The sequence below is a fragment of the Haemaphysalis longicornis genome, unplaced genomic scaffold (assembly GCF_048455015.1).
Source record: "Haemaphysalis longicornis isolate Haplotype H1 unplaced genomic scaffold, Haemaphysalis longicornis Haplotype H1 scaffold_4, whole genome shotgun sequence".
In the NCBI taxonomy this organism is placed as follows: domain Eukaryota; kingdom Metazoa; phylum Arthropoda; class Arachnida; order Ixodida; family Ixodidae; genus Haemaphysalis; species Haemaphysalis longicornis.
This window is the reverse complement of record NW_027526361.1, coordinates 35,318,529-35,339,891: the sequence shown is the minus strand read 5'-3', so window position 1 is coordinate 35,339,891 and position 21,363 is coordinate 35,318,529. Positions and strand designations below refer to the sequence as shown.

General features: G+C 49.4%; 1 protein-coding gene across 4 annotated transcripts in view; it reads left to right on the top strand.

The window, feature by feature from the left end:
• LOC144178495 (beta-1,3-galactosyltransferase 1-like) overlaps positions 1–21,363 on the top strand; it is a 93,755-nt gene that overhangs the window by 25,811 nt on the left and 46,581 nt on the right. The window contains exon 1 of one of the 4 annotated variants that reach the window (XM_077706396.1): positions 20,022–20,229. The exons of 2 other annotated variants lie outside the window; for them this stretch is intronic. The gene's annotated coding sequence lies outside the window, so the exon portion shown is untranslated. Of the gene's footprint in view, positions 1–20,021; positions 20,230–21,363 lie in introns of those variants that run through there. One more of the 4 variants, XM_077706401.1, reaches the window with a different exon arrangement.

Below are 21,363 nucleotides of genomic sequence, written 5' to 3'. Positions count from 1 at the left end.
TGTATGCATGTATGTATGTATGTATGTATGTATGTATGTATGTATGTATGTATGTATGTATGTATGTATGTATGTATGTATGTATGTATGTATGTATGTATGTATGTATATGCGTATGAATGAATGTATGCATATTTTTTCCATTACCTTTTTTGCGGTTATTCTTTTCCTTCAGTTTCGCCACCCTGCCCGTGAAAAACTTGCGTGTAGGTTGTTTCGCGCGTGAAGTTAAGCTCATATTTTACCTTTTTGCTCGCGGTGCCCACAACTTGTCAGCGGCTTCGCTTCTCGGAATACAAGGACGCAAAGTGTTCTATCGTTTTTTGCCGTGCCTCCGGACCCGACATGTGCGCCGTCACACGCTGGCTACGCGCACATGCGGTGGTGGGCGGGGCCGGCTCGGCATAACGCGATCCCTCGTCGCGTCCCACTGGGGGTGTACCGTACATCGAGCGCCGCACTCCCCGCGGTTGTAACGGGTGCTAATGGACCCGGGCGAGTGGCTGAAATTTGCGGTGATTTCATTAGAGTTCCCGCGCATTGAGAAAAACAGCGCGTTGAAAGACGGGAAAACACCAGCCCCATGGGGCTTCTTGACCAATAGGGTGGATGGTGTACCATAAATTAATCTTTTTTATTATTATTATTATTGCTCAAGTGTTTGTAAATCTCGCACTGACTTGCGTTAAGCGGCTATTCTGGGAACGGAGGCCATTCAGAGTAAGGAGAAAAAGCATAGTCGGACGTTACCATCGCGGTCCGTGCAAAGCCCCGCGGGATTACGGGAAGAACAGGTTTAACTGCCCGAGCTACGATAAAAAAAAAAGTCAGAAATGTGCTCTACATTTTTATTTCATGAAACTCGGGAATTAAAGTTGGATTGCAGCAAGACTGGACTTTAGTTTAAATTTGGCATCTGATCTCTCCCTCCCTCCCTCCCTCCCTCCCTCCCTCCCTTCCCCTCTCTCTCTCTCTCTCTCTCTCTCTCTCTCTCTCTCTCTCTCTCTCTCTCTCTCTCTCTCTCTCTCTCTCTCTCTCTCTCTCTCTCTCTCTCTCTCTCTCTCATACATCATCGCGAACCACGACAGTTCTTTTTGTCGTTGTTTGCTTAAAGTGTTATTCAGACATTTTTCCCGTACGAGGCGTCATGGTTAAAACTGTTTAAGTTTGTGCGCCAGAAGCGGTTGTCTCGTAATACACGAATGTTTGTTTCTCGCCTTAGGTAAAGTGCACAGTTTTCTGAGGTTCGAACGGAATTTCACAAGCGCGCTTTTTAAAACATGACGTTCAATATCGGCATTGCGTGCATGGTTCTACAAAACAACCAGAGTTCTCATAGCGAAACAATTAAACCAGAACAAATTACTCCTATTCTGTTCGCAAAATACTGCATAGTCATACGAACATAGTCATACGAACTACTGCATAGTCATACGAAAGAAGCTCGCTTTATACTTGATGTGAAAACGCCGATTGTTCGCACTTTCTGCCGAAATCTCTGCGTGTGCCCCATGCACTATAGCATCACGCTTACGCCACTACCTCCCTCAAATACGCGGCCCGTTCCGCAGTTTCGCTGCCGTATACAGTCTAGCGCACTCGGTTCCGTATTTTACTTAAGCCGCGCTTTCAATCAGTTGATGCTTCAAAAAATGCCTCCGGGAAAGCTTAGAGAGCAGGACAACTTCGAAGGGAAGAGGCTCGACAAAAAAATATCCCGGGCTATCTCCACTAACGTGAATCCTGGGAATGGGCGAAGCATATTATTGACGCCTTGGCGTTTTTGCCCACGGAGAAGAAACTGTGGGTGGGTATAGGGTAAACAGCTTTGCTGTAAAAGTCTCGCGCCTTTGAAGCACGAAGCGTTCTAGCGCGAGGCCTTGGAAAACGAGTATCCCGGTGTGCAATTTTAGTACGCGTTACGTTCGAGGCGTTGGGAAACGAATTTTCCGGTCACTGCATGAAATGACGACGACAGGAGACGCGGAAAGTCAGAGCCCCTAAGGCGCTCCTGCCCTACCACAGCACACTGCGCGACGACGACAGCGGCAACGCCACCAGGCGGGGAGCCGGACACAGGGTGCACATTTGCAGGGAAAGAAACGATTGCTGGTCGCCGAACGCAGTCGCAATTACAGGGAAGCCTCGTTATTACTAAACCGCTTTATTTAAATGCTCGCCTTGTTCGAAGTTTTTCAGGTCCCAGTTGCAGTGCAGAGAGCACATCATGCCCGCTTTTAACGAAGTATTGCTTATAACCAAGTCAGTTTTCGTCCCTGAGCGCTTCGTTGTAACGAGGGTTCAGCGTGCTAAAATTTTATGCTAGGGGGAAGGGAAAGGGAGGATGCAGAAGGAAGGCAGGAAAGTTCTCCTGGCTGGGGCCTAGTTTGCTATCCTGCACGTGAGAAAGGGAACAGAGGCAAAAAAGAAAGGAAAGAATGAAGAAAAGTTGGAGCAGACAGGTATGGCCAGCGCTGAAGCACTAAACGTTCAAGTTCAGGGATTGCCACTAAGGGCTTTAAGTCTATATATGTAGTCTGGAGTTCGAATTTATCAAAATTCAGTAGGCTCCCCGTAACACGTCGCGATGTCCCTTCCTCTTTTTCATACTATCACGAACTCGCAGCACGCGAACAGTCGCACAAAGCCCCGGAATTTCCTAGAAGCCTAATCACCTACGCGCAGAAAAACGTCTCGCTGGCCAGCGACGTTTCCTTTATTGCGAGCTGTCGTGGCCCTGTTATCACATCTCTTGCTGCAGCAGCAGCGCTGCATCCTCTTTTGTCCGCCACGTACGCAGGGCTGGTTCGCTCGCCACGCAAGGTGCGCCGCGCAAGTTGCCGTTGGCCTTGCCGCACGCGAAGGACTGAGGAAACGCGCTCGGGGACGTAATTGCCGTGGCATCGCCAGACTATCAGGAAAGCGGCGAGCCGCTTCGCCGGATGCCTTTACTGCCTCCTAACGGCAAGCATGTCGGTCATTTCCTCTCTCCTTACGAGCCGCACGAAGGATCGGCTTTAGAAACGTTACCAAGACAAAAATTGGCTGCGTATCTGCTCCTTTCGTTGCAAATGTCGACAAAAGACGATAGTCTGTGTCGACATTTGCCAAGTAAATGCCGCCCTTTGATTTCCCGCTCACCTCTCATGTTGTCCCTCCTGCGTCGCGCTCCTCCCAAGCTAAATACGCTAAAGGTTCGCTCAAGTCAATTTATATTTGCCGCGTTCCACTGCTCCAGGCCGGGTGCCTCAATGCCAGCGCTGCTGTGCGGCGGAGAAACGCGTTAATCGAGGCGCCCTACTTCAACGTTTATAGAACCGCGTTGCCCTAGTCCACGTGCGTTCCAAGCAGAACGTGGAACCTATCTAGTGGAACCTTCCGTAACCGTTGCCGCTTGAGTTCTTAAAATGCCGCCAGAAGCTATACTGGCGCGGGCGACAGTGTGAATTTTTTTTCTGCAGTATATGTAGAATATCATATACCAAAAATCAGGCATCTATGATTTTTTTTTACTAAGGAACGCTGTAAATATCCCTTGTGTATTAATTCTCTGTCTTATATTTGCCTAATGTATTGTGTTCTTGTTCAACGATGTTGACAAGTATGAACATATAAACCGGGCTTAGACGTTCAGATTTGGCTGTGAGTATATAAGACCATTGCGCAGACTTCGTTTCACTTTAGCCGGGTGGCTGAATCGAGTCACAGACAGACAGACAAACAGACATACAGACAGACCAAAATGTCTAGGTTTGAGTAGCCCAAGAAGGACTATCGTCTTTCTTGGGCTTTAAAAGTTGCACGCGCGCGCGCCCCACACACACGCTTTTCAAAATATTACCTTTAATGTGCACCGTAATCTCGACACACGGCTGTTCGCGTTTTTCCCTTCAATCAGTAACACGGCCGAACCCGCATCCTTGAATGGGAATCAGCTTGAATAACAACGAACACAACGGAAGAGGGAGATACACGACACACTGCTGACAAACAACTGAAATTTTACTGAAGGAAACACAGATACATATATACATACAAAAATAGAAAAAAAAGTATGAAATTTTTTCGGGCCGGTCAGGGGTGTGATTAGCGAAGATCGCTGCGCAGAATCTCTTTTTCGGTTCGTGACAGGCCGACAGACGGCACACTGACGCAACTATCTCTAGCTTCGTCTATCGCCAATGCTTCTACTATTTCTCGTCCGATTATGCTTCTCTTCCTTCCTATAACTGCGACTTCGTGCAAGTCATAGAGTTTCATACTAATATACTCTAGAGGGAAATCTGGCGCCACTGTATAGGGGAGCCGCGCTTCGGCGAGCGTTCCGTCATGTACCGGGCAGGCATAGTTTCTTACAGTATACACTAGAGAGGAATCTGGCGCTATCTATGCGGCTCACATCAAGGTCGTCTGTGTCGTCATGGACCGCCATTATACTATAGTTAACTGGAATACTTCTAGTTCAGTATAATTATACATCGCGCTCGCCTTATTTTCATCATTGGATTGAATTGAAACGTTTTAGTGGCTGCAAATTTAAACAAAGTGCCACAAAAAAGCGAAGGATAGTGTGCGGTTATGTAAGTGGAAAATAAAAACAGGCTGTTTTAAAACTAAGAAAAAAGAAAGTAAGACGTGTTTTTGCCGGAATGGTTGTGCCTGCTGTTCCGAAGGCCAAGGTTGTAGTTACGAACAATGTTAATATTTGGGGGGTAATTCATTAGAGACTGTGATTTTATTAATGTTACCATTATCTCAAATAATAAGTTGTTTGAAGAGTTTGAAAACGTAACCTTCGTGGTGAACCGGTGCACCAACCGCCAGCTACTTTAACAAGAAAAAAGAAAATGTGGCGTTAAACAGTCGTGAACGATGACAAGATAGGACGCATACAAGCGCCCGTATCTGCCGTATCTCGTCTTCGTCGAAGTACGTTTTGTTTCTTCTTTTCGTCGGCTACAAATTTCGCGGCGGCATATTACCCGCCCAGTCATACGTCCTTCGACTGCGGTATGAGCAACGTCAGGTGCGATCACGCATTGACTGCTGTTTCACTGAACACGGCTACCACAAAAACGGGAGGATTTCGGCTTCCGTTTAGCTCGTAAACGTGTTAATGCATAGTGATGAAAGCAAATACCAAAAAACGCTTAAAAATCCAGTTGCCATGCCAAGCCCAAGCCAAAAAGGGGGTCTTCCCATGAATCCCCATGAGGACATGGCTTACGAGGCGCAGTTTCCTCTCTAGTATACTTACTAAGAAACTCTATGCCGGGCAGGCACGTTCCACTTGTCCTTGGCGTGGCTCATGAACAGGCAGAAAAGTTGGCTCTGGCTGCAAAAAAGCAACAATATTACTGTAGAAGGTTTATGAAATTCGTTATGTTATTATAAAATTGAACCTCCAAAAAGATTAATTTGTCAGTGATTATGCAGAAGCTTCATGCCCGATGAACAAGAAAAAAATGTTGCCCCTTTTTTGTCGATTTTGGCTTCGATACAAAAAAGAAGCCATACGGCTAGCTGCAGCGACTCGACTGCAGCGACAGATTTCCCTCTAGCATATATTAGTATGAAATTCTATGGTGCAAGTAGGCTTCAGAGTGGCATTCTCGAACGTAACGGTTAGCAAGGTGGCCGGGAGGGGTTGCTTGGAGCGAAGCAGCAACCCTCTTCCTTTGTGTTCGTTTTTATTCAAGCTGATTCTCATCGAAGATGTACCAGCCACCACAGACCAGAGCCATTCCACATCCTTGGGCTCAGAACCATTGAGCCACCGCGGAGAGTTTCATTATATGCTGCGCACGCCCGTACGGATTCTGCGCACGTACAGCGACATGCAGAGGATCGAGTGGCGAGTTAGCGCCGTCGTGTGTGTCTGCGCCGCTGACGTCCCGTTTCAAGCGCTACTTAACGATGGATCGAGCGTTGCGTCAGCGTTGTGTCACACTTTCTTGTCTCAAGGGTAGCCAGTGTTTCAAAGTTGACTGTCCCACGTTACACGTGCACATATATATTATATCAGCAACGTCCATTATATGCGCCGATTTCTCTCCTTACTGAACCTTCTTTGAACTTTGTGCATATCATGTGTCGCCCATGTATTTAGCTCCATCGCTGTTGTTTTTGTATCTACTGGTCCTTACTTACAATATCTCAACGTACATACGACAATAAAGGAGTGTGCGATGAACGTATACGCTTAGACAACGCTGGTGTTCTTTTCCTCTTTTATGTACTTTACAGTTTACCACCCTCTTGCATTACCACCCTCACCCATCCTCTAACTGTAGAATACATTTTTTGTGTACTTTACATTAAAAGATGAGTGAGGGTGGTAAAAAGCACGTCGACCCTTAAAATCCTAGCATTTCGAATACAAACGGAAGGACAAGATAACATACTTGTAGTCTACGGCTCTTTGCACAGCTATGAGATACTCGGCTGCGGAAAAGAGACAATGTGGAGATTATATCGAAAAATAAAGGCTGAGCATAATCGCTCCCCACATAAGCTATCAGCGGGAACGAATAGTCGCATGGTAACCTGCAGTCTGTACCCGAGCATATTAGCCTGTGTTAAATACTGCACTGACTGCACAAAACGCGTCGTTTTTATTCACTGAAACGAGGCTCATTCTGTGTGGACGCGGGAACATTTTATGAGGACGTAAAATCTCCTTATAAAATGCGCAGCAGGATACTAAGACGGAGTCTAGAAGAAAGAGCAAGTTGATTTTTGGTGAGGGTCACAATGTATACAATTGTTCATTGAGGGCTACGGAAAAATTCCAGACGGGACAGGATTGATCGACCCGCCGTGGTGGCTCAGTGGCTAAGGCGTTGTGCTGCTGCGCACGAGGTCGCGGATTTGATTCCCTTTCGCGGCGGCCGCATTTCCGATGGAGGCGAAAAGAAAAAAAAAAAAAGCCCGTATGTACGAGATTTTAGCGCACGTTAAAGATCCCCAGGAGACCAAAATTAATCCGGAGCCCTCCACTGCGGAGAAGGAGTTACTTGCGTCTACGAAAGTTTGGCCACCTGTCGCGGCTCCGCAATACTGGCTTGCTGAAATATTTGCGTCACAGTGTCACAGTGAGGGTCCAAGTTTCGCGACTTCTGGGAAATCGGCACTCGCACGTTAGGTTCTACACGCTTCGAAGAGTCTCGAGAAGAACTAGGTATACCCGCTTCGTACCGCTCCTCCATAACACGTACGAATCGACTCCAGTGAACCTATCGGACTTCCACTACGCCGCGCCTTATCGCCTACGTTGCGTCGGTGCGTTAAAACGCTACAATCAATCAATCAACAGTATTGGTCGTGGCGGCTGTGCATGCACGCGGATAAAATGTGGAGTGGTTTGGTGAAGACGTAGCGATAACGTGGAACAGAAAACTGGGGTTGGTTCGGGGACTCTGTCAAAGCAATAGACAGAAATAATGTGGAGTAACGCTTACTAAGTAACGATTACGATTCCAACGTTACGTTAAACGTCACCGGTAGAAGGAGGAGAACCATTAGAGAGGACATAATTCTGCCCAGTTGCACACGTGTGTATGCGCACCTGCTGCGGTGTTGGTAGTGGGAAAAGGGAGAGAGGGAGCATGACCGGAACATGTAAATCACAAGATCGCATGCACGTCACGCCCAAGACCGGTCGTACGGCTCGACAGCGCTTTCTCGGGATGTTCCAGTGAGCAAAAAAGGAAGAAATGAAACATTGGGCCTCTGCATGCTGATAACAAGCTTGTCTGCGCCTCGCGTATGTGCATCAGAAAACCGAGAAAGCCGTGCGCTGTGTGAAGCGTGTGCGTGTATGTATATGTATACTGAAAGGAAGTCCGTCGCCAGCACCATTCGCGGGTAGGCAAATGGAGTCTGCACTGGCGTCCGCCCTGAAAGGGCACCCGGTAGGTGCCACAAGACAAACATCCCCATCGCAGTAAGGGGGCAGCAATCAACGACAGCCGCATCACGAACGCTAAGAACGCAGAATAAGCCGCGTCTCGCTCTTGGTCCCGGTCGACTAATCTTCTACGCTCCCCCGCTGTGGAATTAAGCCTTCTGAATATATATATATATATACAGGGTGTCCCAGCTATCATGCACCAAGATTTAAAAAAAGAGAAATTGCGTAACTCGAAGAAAACCTAGTGCGTAATGTTTGCAGTACTGTGAAGAATCGGAGAGTAATTTTTTCGTTAATGAGACTTAATTAAATAATTGTAATTAATAATCTAACTCGAGAAATACTGTCCTAATCACTAAAGTGTCAATGAGGCACTTGTAGGTAACCACGAGGGGCATCTAACTGCGGCATTTTCAGCGACGAACTAATTGCGTACACATTTATTCTGACTGATAAAGGAAGCCCGCGAAATATGAAAAATACCACGTGACGACGCTTACGCGCGCATTGTAAAGCAGCGTCCCCAAACAAAGCTGATTGAAAGCAACTGCTTCGCGTGTTACCCGCCCGAAGAGACAGCGCATCACCTTGATAATTTCATGCATGGAAGGAGCAGCAGCAGCAAGATTCACGGGACGCGTGTGCAGATAAGGGACAAACTCGGTCGCGATATCTTCTTTCTTTCTTTTGTCTATTTCATTCTGGCTAACTCAGAGGCAGCCTGTTTGAGGGCGTTGCTTTACGGTGCGCGCGGAGGCGCCGTCACGTGGTATTTTTCATATTTCGCGGGTTTCCTTTATCAGTCAGAATAAATGTGTACGCAATTAGTTCATCGCTGAAAATGGCGCAGTTAGATGCCCCTCGTGGTTACCTACAAGTGCCTCATTGACACTTTAGTGATTAGGACAGTATTTCTCGAGTTATATAATTAATTACAATTAGTTAATTAAGTCTCATTAAAGAAAAAATACTGTACGCTCCTTCACAGTACTGCAAACAATATGCACCTGGTTTCCTTCGAGTTACGCCTTTACTCTTTTTTAAAATCTTGGGTGCATGATAGCTGGGACACCCTATATATATATATATATATATATATATATATATATATATATATATATATATATATATATATATATATATATATATATAAAATAGGAAATGAGGGGCTCCTTGAAAGTAACACAGAAATAAACCTCGGAAAGCAAGGGGGAGGATGTGGTAGGTCATTGGAACGGATAAAGAATTTGGAAAGAAAGAAAGAAAGTGGAGAAAAAATGCCCGCCAGGTGGGATCCGAACCCACGACCTCCAATATATATATATATATATATATATATATATATATATATATATATATATATATATATATATATATATATATATAACAGGGTGGGGAGGTGGGGAAAAACAGACACGTCACGTACGGATTACATGAATACACGAATGGTGCAGCGAACGTCTCAACACGCGAATTGCAAAGTAAGCAGTCTCACAAGAACCACACATACAGAATGTGTGTGTGTTGTTATTGTGAGTATGCTTACTTTGCAATTCGCGTTTTGAGACATTCGCTGCACCATTCGTTTATTCATGTAATCCGTACGTGAAGTGTCTGTTTTTCCCCACCTCCCCACCCTGTCCATTTTTTTAATGGAATGAAGTTGGTTATTGCTTTGCTTTTTAGAAAAGAATTTGTTGGTGGTGCCCGCGGGACAACATGTGCTATTAATATATATGAAACGTTGCTTTTTCTTGTTGCTTCTTTTCGTTTTTTTTTTTTTTTTCGGGCGTAGATTCACGCCGAACGTAGATTCATGCCGCAGACACGCTTGCTGGGATAAAGAATGTGAATACCAGCGTTTATTTGGGTTGTTTTTACGAGTGCAAAAAATACCGGTGCTTAGACCTCCCAAACCTTTCGGGACAATTGTTAACTGGCAGTAAACATCCCGATGCTGCAGCCAGCGTATACCACTCGAAATGAGGGCACCTCAATAGACGACGTGTGCACCTGCGCTTTAAAAGGTATCGACCCAGAAGTGCACGTGCTCGTCACAGCACCGGAAAGGTCACACCGCACATATTTGCGGCCGCCGAAAGTTCAGACGCAAACTGACACTGGTTTGGTCTGCACCGTAGCACGCTAACTGACACCGGTTTGGTCTGCACCGTAACACGCTTTCCATTCCCTTGTTTTGTTGGTGGTGTTGGAAAAAGGAGTTGTAGTGCAGCAAGCATGTCTGCGATAGGCTTGTCGGGCACGAAAATATGAACCGAAAACGTGGACTCAAAAAAAAAAAAAAAAGATTACTTGGTAGTTGCATCCTTTTTAGGTAGGTTTAGACATATGACAAACAAACGCTTGTTAAGGACGTATTAGTAGAAATTAAGAAAAAGAAATGGACGTAGGCAGGGCATGTAATGCGAAGGCAAGATAACTGTTGGTCATTAAAGGTAACAGAGTGGATCCCTAGAGAAGGCAAGCGTTGCAGGGGGCGGCAGAAAGTTAGATGGGCAGATGAGATCAAGAAGTTTGCGGGGATAAATTGGTCGCAGTTAGCACAGGACCGGGGTAATTGGAGATTAATGGGAGAGGCCTTTGCCCTGCAGTGGGCGTTGATAGGCTGGTGATGATGATGATGATTATGATTATGATGATAATGCATGGCGTGTTTTGGTTCTGATTTGGTTGATTATGGGTTTAACGCGCCGACACTACACAGGCAATGAGGCGCGCCGTACTGGAGGGCTTCGGATTAATTTTGACCACCTGTGGATCTTTAACGTGCGCCGGAATCTCGAACACACGGGCGTCTTTGCTTTTGGCCTCCATCAGAAAAGCGGACGACGCCGCCGGGAAGCTTCCCGCGTCCTTGGGTTCAGCAGCACAACGCCTTAACCACTGAGCCACCGCGGCGGGTGTAGTTAAATTTCGCCTCTCCATCTTCTTGGCGAACTGATGGAGGCGAAATAGTGATGTTCTTTTGATGCGCGAGCCGAGAGGACGATCTCGACTCGCTCCGATGACCGACGACCGAAGCTCGGAGCGGGTGAGGGATGAGGACTGCCTTCTTTGCTGGATATTAGGTTTATTTACATTATTTACAAAACTCCAACTTTACATCAGGTCAGAGTGACGGTTACATTGTCACTCTGACAGCAGCAGCCTGTTCGGCCGAGATCTATACTAAACTAGATCCCCTCTCGACCGACCCTCGACAAAACCCAACACTCCGGTTTTGATACGAAAAACCCCGCCTCCAAGAAGGGGGCGTACAAGAAAGAGAGAAAAAACCTTTCAAACAATTAACAGAAACCATTGATTGGCCACAGGAACCAGCCAATCACACACATGTCCCCACCTGCGGTCACGTGACCTAACACTCTCTCTTACACACTCATAGTGCGTTTCCTACGCACGCTGTTGCACCCGGCCAGAAAATACAGGCCATCTGCGGCCTAAAGTGAACCATCCATTACGTTCAGCGGGCGGCATCTGCACAAACAACAGCCAAGCCGAGGGCCCGGAGCGGTCCTCGCGCGGCTGACCTCCCTCCGCGCGGCGCCTCCCGCGTCGCGGGACAATGAGGGTTGCTAATTCCCTCCCAGACTAAAGGGGCGCCGCCGGCCACCTGAACAGACCACGGGGAGAGACGCTGCCCGCCGAGGCGACCATCGTCGAGGCGAACGACCCGTCGACGAAGAGCGCCCGCCGCCGGAGTCGAAGATTTTTCAAACTTACACCGCGCGCGCTTTCAACACTAAGAGATACGATCATCTGGCCGCCCGTCAGCTTGTTATGCCGAATGACCCTGCCACCCTCGACGCGACAGAGGCACTCAGGCTAATCGCCCCATCCTTTGACACACAGAAGGACGGGCACAACAGCTCTCCGCGGCTCCGAACTTGGCGTCCGCGCGGCTACATGAAAGGGACACGGGAAAGTAGCCACCAGCGGAGGCGACGCCAATACATGGGCCACCGGTGGCCTTCATTAATTACATGCGGAGCCCGAACTTAACACCTCCGCACTAAGAATGCTGTCCGTACACTAGCTGTACGTACAACATTAACTCTCCTGCAGGTTATGTCTTACGGCAGAGTCAGAACTAAAAAAACACACTCAAGCCGTTACGCAAGTACAATACAACGCGGGTACAATACAGTACAACAAAAAAAATTAACCCGCTACACACCAACCCAAACAGCACAACGCGCCGGCCAACTGCACCAAAAACGGATACAACACGGCATACTCAGTGCCTTTACCTAGCCATGGCTTGGGCAACATCAAACAATAAACGAAGGCGCTCAACTACAGGGCCCGTGAGAACAAACTCGTGGCACCCTCTACCATTAAAGGCAACCAACCCCACGAAGGGTATAAATGTTACAACTTGACAACTGGATGAATGACACCATCCATCCCTAACCGTTCAGCGCATGTAGGAACATTCTTTCACTCTAATGAAAGAAAAAAAACAACACCCGAACAAAACCCAAACGCTCAAAATGAGGCTACTCCTGTACCAATAACGAAACGTTTAAAGAAAGTTCAGCGTTTCTTCACGCACTCGCGGACGCCGGTTCTTTCGGAATGCGACACAGATTGTTCGTCCCGGTTGCGGTTCACTCGCTGTCCACATGCGATGTACTGAAAGTTCACTTTTCAGTACTTCAAACACTAGTTCGCACACAAGCGCCACAAGAGGGCCCCACTTGCACATTCCATGGCCCACCATGACCGCATGCCAACGAGTGCAAATAACGAGACACTCGCCTTTGTGCCCAGGGGTAAACTCCCCACCACGCTGTAACAGCGGCTCGGCTCTAGTTCTCAAGGAGACAGTTAAACCCGCCAAGCTGCGCTACTCGTAAATCACACGCCTTACGACAGCTGAACACAACCAACACATGCACAAACAAAAAAAAACTAACAACAAGGGGGAGAACTACAGTACAGGGACAACTAAGAATAACGCTCGTCGGAGCGAACCCTACACATAAAAAAAAAAAACAGCAGAAAAAAAAACGCAAAACGCTAACCACTAAGTGTGCGGCAAACAACACTGAACCGTCCCTGTCTCGCACTGCACACTATTCAGCGCTAACGCCCCTTTCCGCGGCGGCACACACCGACCGTCGCACAGAAGCTGATTCCGTGTTGTGCGCCACCAGCTGATCCTACACGAACCCTGGTTCGGCTCGCGGTGTCCTGTGCTCCCGGGAGAGAAGGAACACCCTACTCGGCGGTAGCGCGTACGACGATGTCGCACCTGCGCCGCCACACCTGCCCCCGCGTTCCGCGTTCTTGGGCCCGTCTGAATTGCCCTACGCGCAAGACGCCGCGGGCCGCCTGCACTTTCATGCTTTGCGCACGGAAGCTCAACAATTGGGCGCGCCGTTCCGCTGCCCTTGCATGCCCCTTGTGCTGCCTCGGCGACAGACGGCTGCTCATTGTCCGCCTCCACAGAAAGAAGTTCGGCAGCTAAGACATCTGCCGCGCGAGATTCCAGGATCTCATCGGCAGCAGTGGGAATGCTACGGTGTCGCTCAACAACTGGGGTGGCTTCGGCCACCTCCACTACATTCCCACTCTCCTCATCCCGTGGCGCTCGAAGCGCCCGCGAGGGAACAAACACTGTAAAAACATTGGTATCGTCTTCGAGTCTACCAATCCTGCGAAGCTTCGCTTTTTCGTAAGCGATCTCCGCTCTTCCTTGCGCTAATTGAGCACTGAGCTCCTCACCCGTCCACACGGACGGGCTACCCGCGCCCCTGCTACCCGCTAGCCTTGCTTTCTCCAAAGCGTGCTGGGCATTTTTGAGAGCTAATTCAGCTCTCAACTCCTCGATCTCGAGCACAATGGCACTAACCTTCCGGTCGGTGCCGCGACATCCCGTTAGCATAGTGGCCATGGTGAACCCGGAGAAAACAAATCAGGGCCCACCTGTGCTCGCTCCGGGTTCCGTCGGGTCGCAGTGTCGCTGGTGCAGCAACTCGTGGACCCGATGCGCCGCTCTCGCCGCTGGGATGGGGCCGCGCTCCCTGGGCCAGAGCCCACGAGGCCTCCCGCTGAGGTGTCGCCCCGTTCAACCGCGGCTTACGCCGCCCTGGGCCAGAGCCCACGAGGCCTCCCGCTGAGGTGTCGCCCCGTTCAACCGCGGCTTACGCCGCCCTGGGCCAGAGCCCACGAGGCCTCCCGCTGAGGTGTCGCCCCGTTGAACCGCGGCTTTCGCCGCCCTGGGCCAGAGCCCACGAGGCCTCCCGCTGAGGTGTCGCCCCGTTGAACCGCGGCTTACGCCGCCCTGGGCCGGAGCCCGCGAGGCCTCCCACTGAGGTGTCGCCCCGTTGAACCGCGGCTTACGCCGCCCTGGGCCGGAGCCCACGAGGCCTCCCGCTGAGGTGTCGCCCCGTTCAACCGCGGCTTACGCCGCCCTGGGCCGGAGCCCGCGAGGCCTCCCACTGAGGTGTCGCCCCGTTGCCGTTGAATCGCGGCTGCTGCCGCACTGAGCCGGAACTCAAGAGGCCTCCCGCTGAGGTGTCGCCCCGTCGATGCTTGGAGTCTGGCTCGTCGTTGGTCGGAGCCGAACCTTGCGTTGAAGGAGTCTCTCCGCAATGCCCCACCAGCTCCAGCCCATGGTCGTGGTCATCCTGTCGACTGCGCCAGTTAAATTTCGCCTCTCCATCTTCTTGGCGAACTGATGGAGGCGAAATAGTGATGTTCTTTTGATGCGCGAGCCGAGAGGACGATCTCGACTCGCTCCGATGACCGACGACCGAAGCTTGGAGCGGGTGAGGGATGAGGACTGCCTTCTTTGCTGGATATTAGGTTTATTTACATTATTTACAAAACTCCAACTTTACATCAGGTCAGAGTGACGGTTACATTGTCACTCTGACAGCAGCAGCCTGTTCGGCCGAGATCTATACTAAACTAGATCCCCTCTCGACCGACCCTCGACAAAACCCAACACTCCGGTTTTGATACGAAAAACCCCGCCTCCAAGAAGGGGGCGTACAAGAAAGAGAGAAAAAACCTTTCAAACAATTAACAGAAACCATTGATTGGCCACAGGAACCAGCCAATCACACACATGTCCCCACCTGCGGTCACGTGACCTAACACTCTCTCTTACACACTCATAGTGCGTTTCCTACGCACGCTGTTGCACCCGGCCAGAAAATACAGGCCATCTGCGGCCTAAAGTGAACCATCCATTACGTTCAGCGGGCGGCATCTGCACAAACAACAGCCAAGCCGAGGGCCCGGAGCGGTCCTCGCGCGGCTGACCTCCCTCCGCGCGGCGCCTCCCGCGTCGCGGGACAATGAGGGTTGCTAATTCCCTCCCAGACTAAAGGGGCGCCGCCGGCCACCTGAACAGACCACGGGGAGAGACGCTGCCCGCCGAGGCGACCATCGTCGAGGCGAACGACCCGTCGACGAAGAGCGCCCGCCGCCGGAGTCGAAGATTTTTCAAACTTACACCGCGCGCGCTTTCAACACTAAGAGATACGATCATCTGGCCTCCCGTCAGCTTGTTATGCCGAATGACCCCGCCACCTTCGACGCGACAGAGGCACTCAGGCTAATCGCCCCCATCCTTTGACACACAAAAGGACGGGCACAACAGCTCTCCGCGGCTCCGAACTTGGCGTCCGCGCGGCTACATGAAAGGAACACAGAATAGCCGCAACCAGCGTACGCGACGCCGAACATGAGCCACCGGCGGCTTTCCTTAATTAAATGAGGAGCCCGAACATAACAGGTGTGTTTTGGTTTTGGGTGAGCGGTGTTCCATCCTGTTTTTCAGTAAACTGAGTGGTGGGTGAGGAACGTACTCTTCGTACGACTTGGTGCATGAAGTACGTAGTGCCCGCGCAGGTGCAGGCGTGCAAGAAATCGTTTGATAGGTGGCCTGGTCATTTTTTCGCAAAAGAAGTCAAGGATATTTTTAGACCTCATGACTCCGTCTAAAGCATCGAAAGGTCTTAAATGCTTTTGAAGACTGGCTGTACTGCATGCTTCTTTGTGAATGCTATCTGGTTTCGACTAGAAAACATATAATTAGAACTCTAAGTGACGTACCTTTGGATCCAAGGTTCCGACAGATAACGAAGCCTCGATTGTGACGTACACGACTCATTTGCAACTCCGTACACTTCAACTGAAAAGTTTCCGTCGTCCCTGAAAAGCTTGCTATGAACTCGGCAAACCTATCAATGTGCCAAGATTGACGCAACTTGATGTTGCTGTTACAGTGGAGACCTGCAAAGTGCGCAGACTAAAAAAAAAAGAAAAATTGCCCCCATCTCACCGCGAGGGAACCCTGGTGTGATGCGGCGCATGCATACGCGAAATGAGAGAGTACACGTGTTTTAGCGACCACCACCCAGCTCTTTATTACATTTAAGAATGATGACTTTATGGTCAGTAATGTGCACAGTGAGCGGTTGCCGCAGCAGTGGTCGAATCTTGGTTTCATCGTCGATGTTCGAGAAGAACGAGAGCGAGCGCTGACTGAACCGCTGCGGAGCGATACCCGCTTTATATTCACAGCGCTTGAAGGAGAGGAGACCGCGGGAGAGAGTCGCGCATGCGCGCACATGCGCACCGGAGCAGCTGTTAACGCAGCGTTAACGCAGCGAAGCGCGCCAGCTGTCGTTATGCTAATGCGCCGGAGTGAGTGTTGCGCACAGCTGTGGGAGAGATGAACGGAGGAGAGTCGCGCATGCGCAGGTGGCGTGCCGACGGACGCCGACGACGCAGGAGGGACATGCCTCAGCGCAAGAGATGCGCCGCATCTAAAAGGTTAGCCCTGTGGGGCTGCTCGACGACGTATCGGCGTTTATGCGGGCCTCTTGTAACACTAACACTGCACGATCGTGCACACTGTAGAAGTGCTTCGCATATATCTGGTCATGGTCTCTCCAGTTCCCCGTAAGGCAATCCCACCATCAAGGAAGCGTGGAAACCTTATTATCCTCGTATGTTTTGACTGTGGTCACTCCGGACGAGTGCGGGGTGTCCCGAGTCCAGGACTCCCTGGTTGTAGCCGGTTGTCCGCGCACAGCCGAAGCTTGGAGCCGGAGTTGGAGGTGGTCAGCGTCACCGCCCTCTGCAAAGTGGTAGGGTTGGGATTGGGAAGGGCGTCTGGTGTTGGGAACATTGATGTGTGGCCAACAGCTCCATCGAGGGGGCAAGAAACTCTCCAAGCATCATTTTAACGCCGGAAAATTGAACCATCAGAAAGTACTTTCTGTTTTGCTTAGTACAGTTATTTAGATTACTTCATTTAGATTACTTTATTTAGTACAAACTGCAATGCGAAGACTAAGCAGGTAAGTACATTTACACAGTCCGAAGTCCAAGAGTGAGTGCATCAGCGCAGCACCATCAAACGACGTAATATAGTACATGTTTCGATAACGCCGAACAGGCTTGTCAAAAAAAAAAAAATAGAGAAAAAAAATATTACTCGGAAACAAGAAGCAGTACACGAACAATAGTACCGGTGCTGTGCATGTTTAAAATGTTGCAATAGGAACATGCTTTTCATAATCAGTCGCATCACGCCCCGAAAACGAATCCGCGGGCAACGTGTGGGCTCTTGGGATCTATAAAACAGGCCACCACGTTTGCGTCTCGACCTGTGAGGCCGGAGAGACCTACTCAAGAATCATACGGCAGGAAGATAAAGGACCACTCCGATACGAGCTCGGACGAGCTCCGATAGAACTCGGACAGGAAAAGATCTCGTTTGTGCGCTAAGCGGCAGGTCGTTGACCTAAAAGTACAGACACGAGGCGCCCTGGCGACCTATCAACTCGCTGTTCCCCAAAGCCGGTTTTTCTTTTTTTTTTCTTTTTTTTTGCGTACAGATGCCTATTGTGATGTCCTGTAAAGAAGCGAGTATGTCACTGGAGGAGAACATCTGTGCAACAAAGTCCGAATTGCAGAACTAGGGCACAGTGTGAGGGCAAAAAATAATTGTAGCATTCACTATGGGGTAATGGCCCCTATGATTCCCGGAAGAAACGAACCGGCTTAGTATAGCGCTAGACGTCGTTATCTGCTACTGATATGCTTACGAGTAGCACCAAATACTGCTTCGAGAACAAAGATCAAGTTGTGTGAGTGAGTGAGTGAGTGAGTGAGTGAGTGAGTGAGTGAGTGAGTGAGTGAGTGAGTGAGTGAGTGAGTGAGTGAGTGAGTGAGTGCGTGAGTGAGTGAGTGAGTGAGTGAGTGAGTGAGTGAGTGAGTGAGTGAGTGAGTGAGTGAGTGAGTGAGTGAGTGAGTGAGTGAGTGAGTGAGTGAGTGAGTGAAAATTTACCTAGACGAGATTCAGACGCTGATGGTTGGGCGCCCGGGGAGCCCTGGTCCGCGCTGGCTGCCGTGGCCCTCTCCACCAGGCTACGCTGGACTGAGAGGTCGGTGCTGGCCAGCTGGCCCGCCCAGTGTAATGCGAAAAATTTCTAGCATTGTTTCTAAATGCAGTGAAGGACAGTAAAATCCCGTTCGTTGTCAGTTTCGCAGTCAATAGGACGCAGTGCGGTTAGGTCGGACTGTTTTCCGGTTTCTGTTTAGGTGCCCTCCTGTGCCATTCGTTGAATTAGTGTGGTTATTTTATCCTTCTTTATGTGAGGTCACTGTAGTGTAGACAAACCTCAGTCCAAGAAAAGTGGTGTAAGTAGTTTCAATCAATCAACCAACCAATCAATCGATCAATCAATAAAAAATTACGCCCACGGGAACAGCGAATAGTCCGTCGTATGGTGCATGAATAAACTAAACTAAAACGTTTAACATAAACGTATGTACTGCACACCGTAAAATATGAACCAACGTGCCCTAAAGCAACAACAACAAAAAACATAATTTCGTCATTCAGATCAATGAGAATATATCCTCACTGGAGACGAACGTGTAAGGTGAGAAAGACGGTCTTTAACGAATACAACATACCATGCAAACAGCAAAACAAAACAGACCAACTATTGCCATACAAGAATAAATGCCGTCCTGCAGCGCAGGGAAAAAATTAAAGCCGTTCCATTCAATGTGTAAGTTGTCGGAAGTGCAGTGCAGTGATTCGCCATAATGAGCTGCAGCGCCGTTATGCGCTCACTGCTGCCACCTAATGCATTTCAAATTTCCCGCCTTCGCAGAGCTCGCGCGCCCCCTGCCTGAAACTTCGCCAGCGGGAGTTCTGTTCTTTTTGTGTTTGCTTTAATTTTGTATGCTGGAGCTGTTTTGCGTCATTTCTAACGCGTAATTTTTTTCTTGTGTGGATGGAGCCTTTCTGTGTCATTTCGAACCCACCATTTCTTTCTTGCGTGGCTGGAGCCTTTCTGCGGCATTTCGAACGCGCCATTTTCTTCTTGCGTGGCTGGAACCTCTCTGTGGCATTTCGAACGCGCCATTTTTTTCTTGCGCGGCTGGAACCATTCTGCGGCATTTCGAACGCGCCATTTTTTTTTTTTTTTTCGCTTACTATCGTAAAAACCAACCCAACGAGTGTTCCCAACTAAATGAACGCGGGGGCTGCCGGTTATATACACAGATTTTGCCTGAAATGTACCTACAGTTTTCTTTGCGCTAAACAACGGGGAGATGTTTGACAAGCGCCAGCGGTTCACGAGGTTCGAACGCTTATGACTATTTAAACCACGTGGTTTTAGAAGTCTCAGCGTGACCCCCTGACGACGGTGCACCAGGCTGTACTTGGGTCCGCAATCTCGCTGCACCGCCTGATTCTGGCAGTCGCATCGACCGTTAACGAGCTATGACGACAAGGCGAGCCCATAAAGTGATCTAATAAACATACCGTACAGCTTCCTAAAGCTCCCGTGCATCTAGTGGGAAAGAGCATCCCACGGAGACCATGGCGGCCCAAAGTCATACACGACGGTGTTCGGTAAGGCCCACATTGTAAAACGGGAACAATTCCTTTCCGCATTTTATCAATCTGTTTCCTTAAAGATCGCCTTATCTTGTCGAGGTGCCCTATCCTGTCGAAGCGCCTTATTGTGTTCAATTCTTGGCAAGCTTGCTCAGCGGGCGCAGTATAAAGTGTTCGTTTCTGGCGGGCGCGTCCGCTCGTATACCGCGGCCTTTTCTTGTATGGTGCTCTCGTACTGAAAGACGGCCAAGTGACGCAGCGGGTTTCTCTGAAATCATTACTCATCCAGCCGGCGTCCGGTAGCCCATATCAATGCACGGAAAAGGAATCGCGCGCTCCCGTTTAAGCCGTATCGAGTGTGCCTTTTGAATAATGGACTCTGCCTGTCGGCAACACTCCGGACGGAAAACGAGTGAGTACCTTCAAGCGACGATTTGTCTCTCCCCGGCCTAACATAGGACATTTAGTTTGCCTTGGTTCGTGGAGTGGTGCCCGTGAAGCGTGTACAGTCGCCTAAATCTTTAACTTTTCTGTGTGTGAGCGCCATACGACGGGGCCAAGTTGCAAAAGGGTTGAAGGTAAGCGCATGCTCAGAAAGCGCGCGCAGCTGCGCCCATCGTCTCGTGTTTTGTCCGTTTTGTGTCCGTTTCAAAAGTGTCCGTTTTTAGCAAGCCCTGGTTGGCTAAAAGCGAACACCCGGATATGACGTCATGCAAGCACGGCGGAGCTATGAGCCGCGGCTTCTCGGAGCAGACGATTTGGAGCAGACGATTTTTCGACGCCTTGTTGATGGCTCGCTGGGGGAAGAATAAACGCATGAAAGATATTTTTAAAATAGGTTTTGTCGTTTAAAATGTGTTTACAAGAACAGCGGCGGGAAATTCAACCCCCAGCCCGGCTACAACTGGAAGTACGTCACACTAAAACGGACGCAAAACGGACGTTTTCAAAACGGACGTTTTCAAAACGGACAAACACGAGAATACCGTTTCTAGGCTGTTCCTTCCTCAGAATGTCGCCCCATGCAAACGCGCTGCCAACGAACAGGCTGTGTGAGTAAGCGAATGACTATGCTAGTATTTTATGTTTCGAAGATCTACGTTGCGGCACACGCGATTGATAACTGACATTTGTACAGATGAAAAAGGCGTTTACGCCAGGAAGTAGCCAATGAATAATTTATGTTCTTGGGCGTGATTGGGCGTGTTCGGCATATCTTTAGATCGCCTTTGCTAGATTTGTTGCTGCAACGTTGACCTTCGGAGCATGAAATTCGAGCAAAATAATTCGGTTACCAACACTGCCTGTTCGCTTGCAGCGGGCTTGGGGTGACCTTCTTAAGAAGAAGATCCTAGCAGACGATGGGCACAGCCGAGCGCGCTTTCTGAGCATGCGCTTAGCCTTTGCAACTTGGCCGCGTCATATGGCGCTTATGCACAGGAAGGTCGTCGCTCGCGCGCGCTGGGGCCCTATTCTCGATTGCAGAAATTGCCGGCAATTCTGGCAATTTGCCGGAAGTCTTTTCTGATTGGCTTTCAGTTTTGGT